The sequence below is a fragment of the Vicia villosa genome, linkage group LG2, assembly GCF_029867415.1.
Source record: "Vicia villosa cultivar HV-30 ecotype Madison, WI linkage group LG2, Vvil1.0, whole genome shotgun sequence".
Lineage (NCBI taxonomy): Eukaryota > Viridiplantae > Streptophyta > Magnoliopsida > Fabales > Fabaceae > Vicia > Vicia villosa.
The window spans coordinates 199,336,816-199,345,181 of NC_081181.1; the positions used below are offsets into that span (position 1 = coordinate 199,336,816).

The 8,366-nt window shown below is 36.7% G+C and overlaps 1 long non-coding RNA gene across 1 annotated transcript; it reads left to right on the top strand.

Annotated features, from left to right (window-relative positions):
* Positions 1–5,506: 5,506 nt before the first annotated feature.
* Positions 5,507–7,770, top strand: LOC131647910 (uncharacterized). The gene is made up of 3 exons (XR_009297994.1): positions 5,507–5,635; positions 5,706–5,813; positions 7,675–7,770. It is a non-coding gene; the product is annotated as an uncharacterized LOC131647910 (long non-coding RNA).
* Positions 7,771–8,366: the final 596 nt, after the last annotated feature.

Sequence of the window (8,366 nt, forward strand, 5' to 3'; positions counted from 1 at the left end):
CTCTATAGAAGATATCATCACTCCGGCGGAATGCTACATCTGAGGTGAAGAAAGCAACGCGGAGAAAAAGACCAGATACGCGAGGGAGATGGGCCCGACCGCCCGATCTGAATGGTCAGGACCGAGGAAACAGAAGAAGCAAATGCACGGGAGAAATAAATTGCCTCGATCGGGAAGGTACAACAGGCGGCCACTAGAACATTTAAATCTTATGAACACTAATAGAGAGAGAATATTAGCAGAGACCAACACAACTCGGGTCATTCAAGAGGCCGAGCCATCCAGAAGGGACATTGTGGGTAGGGATGGCAAGCAGACTCAAACTCGTGGGGCCTACCCGCACCCGAACCCGAGTCAACGGGTGAAAACCCGAGTTGATTGGGTTTGGAATCAGGTGAGGGTTTGGGTAGTGTGAAACTCACACCCAAAACCCAAAATCACACCCGCTTATATATATATATATATATATATATATATATATATATATATATATATATATATATATATATATATATATATATATATATATATATATTGTGGAAAGTTGTAGGAAAATTGAAGGAAAAATATATTTTATGTATTTTGCTGCGGGTTCGGGTTTGGGTGAAAAACCCGAACCCAATGGGTATGCGCGTGGGTGTTATTTTGCCACCCGAATAGCATTTGGGTTCGGGTTCAGGTGGTGATTTCGGATGCGGGTTTAGATAGTGTGAAACTTACACCCGACCCTACCCGTTGTCATCCCTAGTTGTGGGGTCCAATTCAAATAGTTACTACAAATATCACAAGGTGCGGGGACACCACACCGAGGACTGTTACCACCTGAAGCAAGCGTCATACCCCAAATTTGTCCACCCCGTTTCAAAAATCATATAATTGAGTTTTATAAAATTCTTTGATTTATTTACATTTTTTATATTTCTTTGGATTATTTACTAAGAATTTTGGGCTTTAAATTTCGTTGGCTTATTTACTAATATTTTGGGGTTTTAAATTTCTTTGGTTTATTAAAAATAATAACATTTTGAGTTTTATAAATTTCAGTGGTTTATTTACACTAACGTCTTGATTTTTTTAATTTCTTTGGTTTATTTACACTAACATTTTGGATTTTATATTCATTTATTATATCTATTTAAAAATATATAATAGTTTTTTTTAACATTATTTGTATTTTTTTAAATAGAAAATATTTGCTTGCACTTCATATAATTTTAATTGACTTTTTTATTTCAAATAAATAATATAGCACAATTGGTAAAGGAGCAAAGCTTGTAAACATAATGTCACGGGTTTGAATCCCACAATTGGTAAAGGAGCAAAGCTTGTAAACATATTGTCACGGGTTTGACTTTTTACTAATTTTCTTTCCTTTTTTCAGCATATCAAATTTTGGGCTTTTTGGATATGGGTTATATCTCTTTTGGGATTTTTAACCTAATTTCGACCTTATAAATAGGGCCTTTTGCAATCCTATTGGGGGAGAATTCTTTGATCTCACGTATAATTTTTCGAAACGCTTTCTTTCAGTTTTTTTACGCTACTTCTTCTCCCTTTGGAGGTTTGTCTCGTTGACTGAATAGACCACGACCGACAAACCTTCTCTCTTTTACGCAAAAAAAATTAAACCTTTTTTATTAAAAATCTTATGTTTTAGGGGCCAATGATTTCATATGAGCCCCCTAAAAACAAAAAAGGGTTTATCCTTTGGCCAATGATTTCATATGAGGCCTCTCCCCATTTTTTTTAAAAACCTCTTTCAAATACTTTTTCTAGAATCACAATATTTTTGGCCAATGATGATACCTGAGGCCTCCTTTTTTCAAAATATTTTTTACTTTTTTCAAAATGTTTTTTAAAATGCTTTTGGCAAATGATGATACCTGAGGCCTCCCTTTTTTCAAAATGTTTTTTACAATGCTTTTGGCCAATGATAATATATGAGGCCTCCCTTTTTTCAAAATGTTTTTTACAATGCTTTTGGCCAATGATTTCATATGAGGCCCTTTTTTTTTAAATATTTATTTTGGCCAGTGATGATAAGGCTATTGTTGCTACACTTTGGTTTAAATTTAAGATCAAAATTTTATTTTCTAAACCCTTGGGGATTTTTATCCAATTTTCCAAATTTTTCACGTATTTTTTAAAACCTAAAACCTAAAGGCTAAATGGGTCGCCTTAAGTACAAGGGAGCAAAGGGTGTCTAACACCTTCCCTTTGCTTAATCTACCTACTTACCTAAATCTTACTTTTTTAAGGTTTTCCACTTGCCTAAAACAAGTAGTGGATGACGACTCTCTGTTTAAACGTAAGTTTTAAAGCATGTTGCTACAACAAAAGATGGAAAAACTCATACAGAGGGGGCATCTCCAAAAAATACGTACATGGCGAGGAAAGGGCCTCCCTTGGTCGTACTGGTGAAAAAGCATCCCCTTCAAAAAAATCCAAAAGGAAAACCATGGGCGGAGCGCCCCACGACACACTTTGAATACTATAGTTGGAGTATTCTTATAAGGGTGCGAGACATATCGTTCCCAGAAAAGCTACGCAAGGCAAGTGATGCACATCTTGCGGACACTCCCACCGGGGCATCACTCTCCCGAAACACAAATTAATTTTTCCAAGTGAGATGTAGAGGGCATCGTCTCACACGTAGACAATTCAATGGTGATCGACGTCCAAATAGGAAAGTGGAACATAAAGCGTGTCCTCATTTATCAAGGAAGTTCAGAGGATGTTATGTACTGGGAAGCTTTCTAGGGTCTGCGGATCGACATGGACTTACTACGACCATTTAAAGGGTCGTTCATAGATTTTTCAGGAGAACATGTCCAGGTTCTCGGTTACATCACTTTAAAAACCATGTTCATAAAGGGAAGGAATGCAAAGGAAACATAAGTCAGATACATGGTAGTAAACGCCCCATCCCCCTATAATATCCTCATCGGACGACCGACTTTCAATGCTCTCAAGGCGGCCTTGTCCATCATGTACTTAACAACGAAATTCCTGCTAGAGAACACAAATGTAGGGGTCACTAGGGGCAATCAAGAGCTTGCTAGGCGGTGTTACCGAGACAATTTAATGTTGCGTAAGTGTTAGAAGAGTAAGCTGCTTCTAAACTCCAAGATGTCTAATTTGTCGACCTTAATCCCCGAGTCGAAACTCCATAAAATAGCCTGACACTAGTAGAGGACCTGAAGAAGATACATATGTTAGAACAAGATTTGTTCTGATCAATTATCTTAGTTTTGATGATAACAATAATATGAATTTTGCTTAAGATAATATGGTACTCTAATCCAATGCAATTTCCCTTTCAGGAAATATATATAAAGAGTACGCATAATTCAGCGCTCAGAAGCTTTGTCTCAAAGGGTTCAGCATGCAACATCAGAACATGGTCTGGCAAGACATCAGAAGATGGTCGAAGCAGAATCAGAACATGGGTCTATGGAAGCATCAGAAGAACAAGAGATCAGAAGCACTGAAGCTCAGAAGATGGTATCACGCTCAGAAGCACTTCAAGGTCAGAAGATCAGAAGATGCTATGCACCAAGCTGTTTGACTCTGATGATATTCAAACGTTGTATTCACAAACATCAGATCAGAAGAAAGTACAAGTGGCAAGCTACGCTGACTGACAAAAGGAACGTTAAAAGCTATTAAAGGCTACGTCAGTAGACACAGCGTGAACAAGGCTCGAGGTAGTTGACAAAAGCGTATAACATTAAATGCGATGCTGTACGGAACACGCAAAGCATTAAATGCATTCAACGGTCATCTTCTCCAACGCCTATAAATATGAAGTTCTGATGAGAAGCAAGGTTAACAATTCTGAACAAGATTATTCAAAAACACTTGCTGAAACGCTGTTCAAATCAAAACTCAGAATCTTCATCTTCATCAAAGCTCACTACATTGCTGTTGTAATATTTTAGTGAGATTAAGCTTAAACGTTAAGAGAAATATCACAGTTGTGATTATCGCTTTTAAGAAGCATTTGTAAACTCTTAGAATTGATTACATTAAGTTGTAAGGAACTAGAGTGATCGTGTTGATCAGAATACTCTAGGAAGTCTTAGGAGTGAACTAAGCAGATTGTAACTAGAGTGATCGTGTTGATCAGTAGACTCTAGAAAAGTCTTAGAGGGTATCTAAGCAGTTGTTCCTGGAGTGATCAGTGTGTGATCAGAAGACTCTGGAAGACTTAGTTGCTGACTAAGTGGAAAACCATTGTAATCCGTGCGATTAGTGGATTAAATCCTCAGTTGAGGTAAATCATCTCTGCGGGGGTGGACTGGAGTAGTTTAGTTAACAACGAACCAGGATAAAAATATCTGTGCAATTTATTTTTATCTGTCAAGTTTTTAAAGCTACACTTATTCAAACCCCCCCCCCTTTCTAAGTGTTTTTCTATCCTTCAATTGGCATCAGAGCGCCGGTTCTAAGGTGCAAGCACTTAACCGTGTTTAGAAAAGATTCAGGAAGAGAAAAACGCTTCAGTAAAAGATGGTTGATGAAAGTGAAAAGTCTACACCTACACCTGCATCTACATCTGGCTCTGCTGAGCAATACAACGGTAACAATGGTTATACTAGACCGCCGGTATTTGATGGTGAAAACTTTGAATACTGGAAAGATAAACTGGAAAGTTACTTTCTGGGTCTAGATGGTGATCTATGGGATCTTCTGATGGATGGTTACAAACATCCTGTTAATGCCAGAGGCGTAAAGCTAACAAGGCAAGAAATGGATGATGATCAGAAAAAGCTTTTCAGGAATCATCATAAATGCAGAACTGTTTTGCTGAATGCTATCTCTCATGCTGAGTATGAGAAGATATCTAACAGGGAAACGGCCTATGACATATATGAGTCCTTGAAAATGACTCATGAAGGAAATGCTCAAGTCAAGGAGACTAAAGCTCTAGCTTTAATCCAGAAGTATGAAGCCTTCAAGATGGAGGATGATGAAGACATTGAAAAGATGTTTTCAAGATTTCAAACTCTTACTGCTGGATTGAGAGTTCTTGACAAGGGATACACCAAGGCTGATCACGTAAAGAAGATCATCAGAAGCTTACCCAGAAGATGGGGTCCTATGGTGACTGCATTCAAGATTGCAAAGTGTAACGCCCCGAATTTAATTAATTAGTTAATTAAATTATGGAAGGAATTATTTATTGGATTTAGCTGAAATTGGATTGTTATGCTGATCGAAGATATTAAGTTTAAGTCGGATTTATTTAGTCGGTTTAATTGGAGGATAATAGTAAGAATAATATGATTTATTTATTGGACTAATTGATTTAAGTGAATTGGGTTGGATTAGTGTGTGGTAAATAGCAATGAGGAAGTGTGAATGATTGGCCCAATAAGAGTTATAGGAGTTATTTGGATTATTTGGAAAATAAAGAAAAAGAAAAGAAATAGGTTTTTGTTGTACTGTACAAAGAAAATAAGGGTTTGGAGGAGAGGTGAAGAAAAGAGCCATGGCGGAAGAGAAAAGCCAGGGGAAGTCCAATTTTCGCAGCAAGTTTCTGTGGTGAGACACCTTAGCAAAACAAACGTTTCTCCCGATCCAACCGTTGGATCGTCGCGGTTCTTGGACACAGCGTTCCAGACTCGTAGAGGTAACTTCTGACCGGAGCGATTTTCGTTTTGATGATTTTAAGTCCGTCTGACAAAACGATTTCCAAACAGGTTTTTGGTGCGTCTCTGCACGTTGTTAGAAAAGATTTTCGGAGAAAAGTTGGAAGCGGCGGCATAAGCTATGGCAACCGGGAGAGTAGAGGAATCTCCAATCCAAAGGTAAGGGTGGGGTTCTTACTCTATAACCGGGGTTATGATGAACACGTATGTGGGATGGGGTTTATGAATTTGCCTCAGTGTCGGTGTTTGATTATGTGGTTGATTCTAAGTCCTTGGTTGTTATTCATAATTGGTTGCTTCGTGTTGATTTGGGGATGATTTGTATGTTGCTGTTGTATTGTGTTTTAGTGGTGGAAAATTGTTATGTTGCTGTTATAAATGTTGTGTTCTTGAATTAAGTTGTAGAAATTCAATCAAATGAATTGGTAGTAATGCTTATTATTAGAAATAGTTGGCATGTGGTATAAGTTGCAGAAAGTGGAAAATAACACGAAGGAGCAATGGCAGAAGTATAAAGTAGCAGGCTGAATCGGTAGCCTAATTATAATGCGATAAAAGTAACTGTAGCAATAATGATGGCTTATGTAGCGGTAATTCAAGTAACGGAGTTGTTGATAATTAACAAATAATAATAATTAAGTTGTTGGTGCCTTAGTGGTAGATGTTGATAGCGAATATTAAGTTGATAGCTGCAGAGTTGTTACAACCTTGGTAGGAATAATTTGGTAGTAGTATAAGGACCGATGTTGTAAGTTGGTGGACAATTAAGTATAAGTTGTTGAGTAGAATGTAGTATATGTTGCTATTAAGTAGTATAAATAAGACTTATAATAATAGTCGGTATGAGTAAGCGTTGTGTCGAGTTGTTGTTGTTATGTTCTTTCTAGTATGTTATTATTGAACATGATATAGTTGAATATGTTGTTAGTAAGTTGTTGGGAATATGTTGTCGTTGTTGAACAAGTTGTTATTACTATGTTGAAATGTTGTTGTTATACGTTGCTGTTGAATTGTCGTTGATTACGTTGATGATGTTGTAGGCCTATGGCCAATGTTGGATAAGTTGAAAATTGATTATGTTGTTCACCGTTGTTATTGTCCCGACTTGTGGGCATGTTTAAGTTGTAGGTCGTATGACCAATGTTGGATTAAGTTGATGCATCTATTGCATGTTCAAGTTGTTGTTTACGTTGTTTTTGTTGTTGTTGTTGTTTCATTGTTGTTGTTATGACGTTGTGGTTGTTGTCGCATGCATACATTTGCATTGTTTACGTTGGCCGAGATGGCACCTGATTACGTTGGCCTTGACGGCACCCTGTTTACGTTGTTGAAATGCCTCGATAACCTGGCATATGTTTACGTTGGGAGTTTTACTCCAAATGGTACCACATGCATTTGCATAGTTGAGTCACATTCGATTTGTATGTCTGAGCTGTTGTTGATGTTTAAGTTATTACCGTTGTTGTTGTTGTTGATGTTTAAGTTGTTACCGTTGTTGTTGTTGTCGATGTTTAAGTTGTTATCGTGTTATTGTTGTTGTTGCTATTTGATAAATTGTCGTTTGATATAAGTTGATGTGGTCATAAGTTGCTTTTGTGATTAAGTTATTGTTGGTTATAAGTTATGATTGCCATTAAGTTGTTATTGTTGTTAAGTTGTCATTATTGTTAAGTTGTTGTTGTGATTAAGTTGTTGTTACTAAGTTGTTGTTATTAAGTTATTATTAAGTTGTTGTTACTAAGTTGTTGTTATTAAGTTGTTGTTATTAAGTTGTTGTTACTAAGTTGTTGTTATTAAGTTGTTGTTATTAAGTTGTTGTTATTAAGTTGTTGTTACTAAGTTGTTGTTGCTAGTAAGTTGTATTGATTTAAGTCGCTTACTCGTTGTTGTATAATTGCTATGTAAAGTGGTAGAATTTGTATAATCCTAATCTAATATACTGTTTATCATACACCTGTTTATATTGTATGATATCTCACCCCTTCTGTAATGATGTTACCTATTATGGGTAATTGAGAAGGTACTCAAGAATAGTTGTGGAAGCGAAGTAACTTTATGAAGTCTTTAGTTGCTGTTAGTCGATTGGTGTCTTGCTCTGATACGTAGCACTCGGGATGGGATTATGATTGTTTATGTCGGTCATGTTGTTGTTATTATAAGACGATGAATAGTTTTTATTATTTGTTGTTGAAATTGTTTCTAATTGTAGTTATTACAATAATTCTTGAATAATTATAAATTGAAGTTTTGATTTTAGTTGGATAAAGTTGTATATGATTTATAAGTTGTGAACGCCGAATGCTATGTATCATAATAAAAGCAAATATAGGTTGGTTGTTTGTTGGAATAAGTTGAGAATGTAATGCCTCATGTTTAATGTTTGAAATTTCCGCATTCTGATTTAAATATAATGTTGGGTAGATTTGGGGTGTTACATTAGTGGTATCAGAGCAGGTCGGTCTGTCCGGCCAGTGTGTATAATGTTATTTATCCCTTGGTACGCGACAAGTGTGTACAACACTGTCGGTACTTGTTTGTTTTCTAGTCGTTTGTTTGTAGGAGTGGGCTTGAAGCCAAGTGGGGGAGAAGCTAGCGCTTCTCTTGGATGTTTCAAGTGTGAACAGTTGGTTCGGTGTAATAGGAATTGCATAAGTGCGAGTATTGGCGAGATGGCGTGATTTTTTCCAATTTTGAAGGAAGCACGGATTTAAG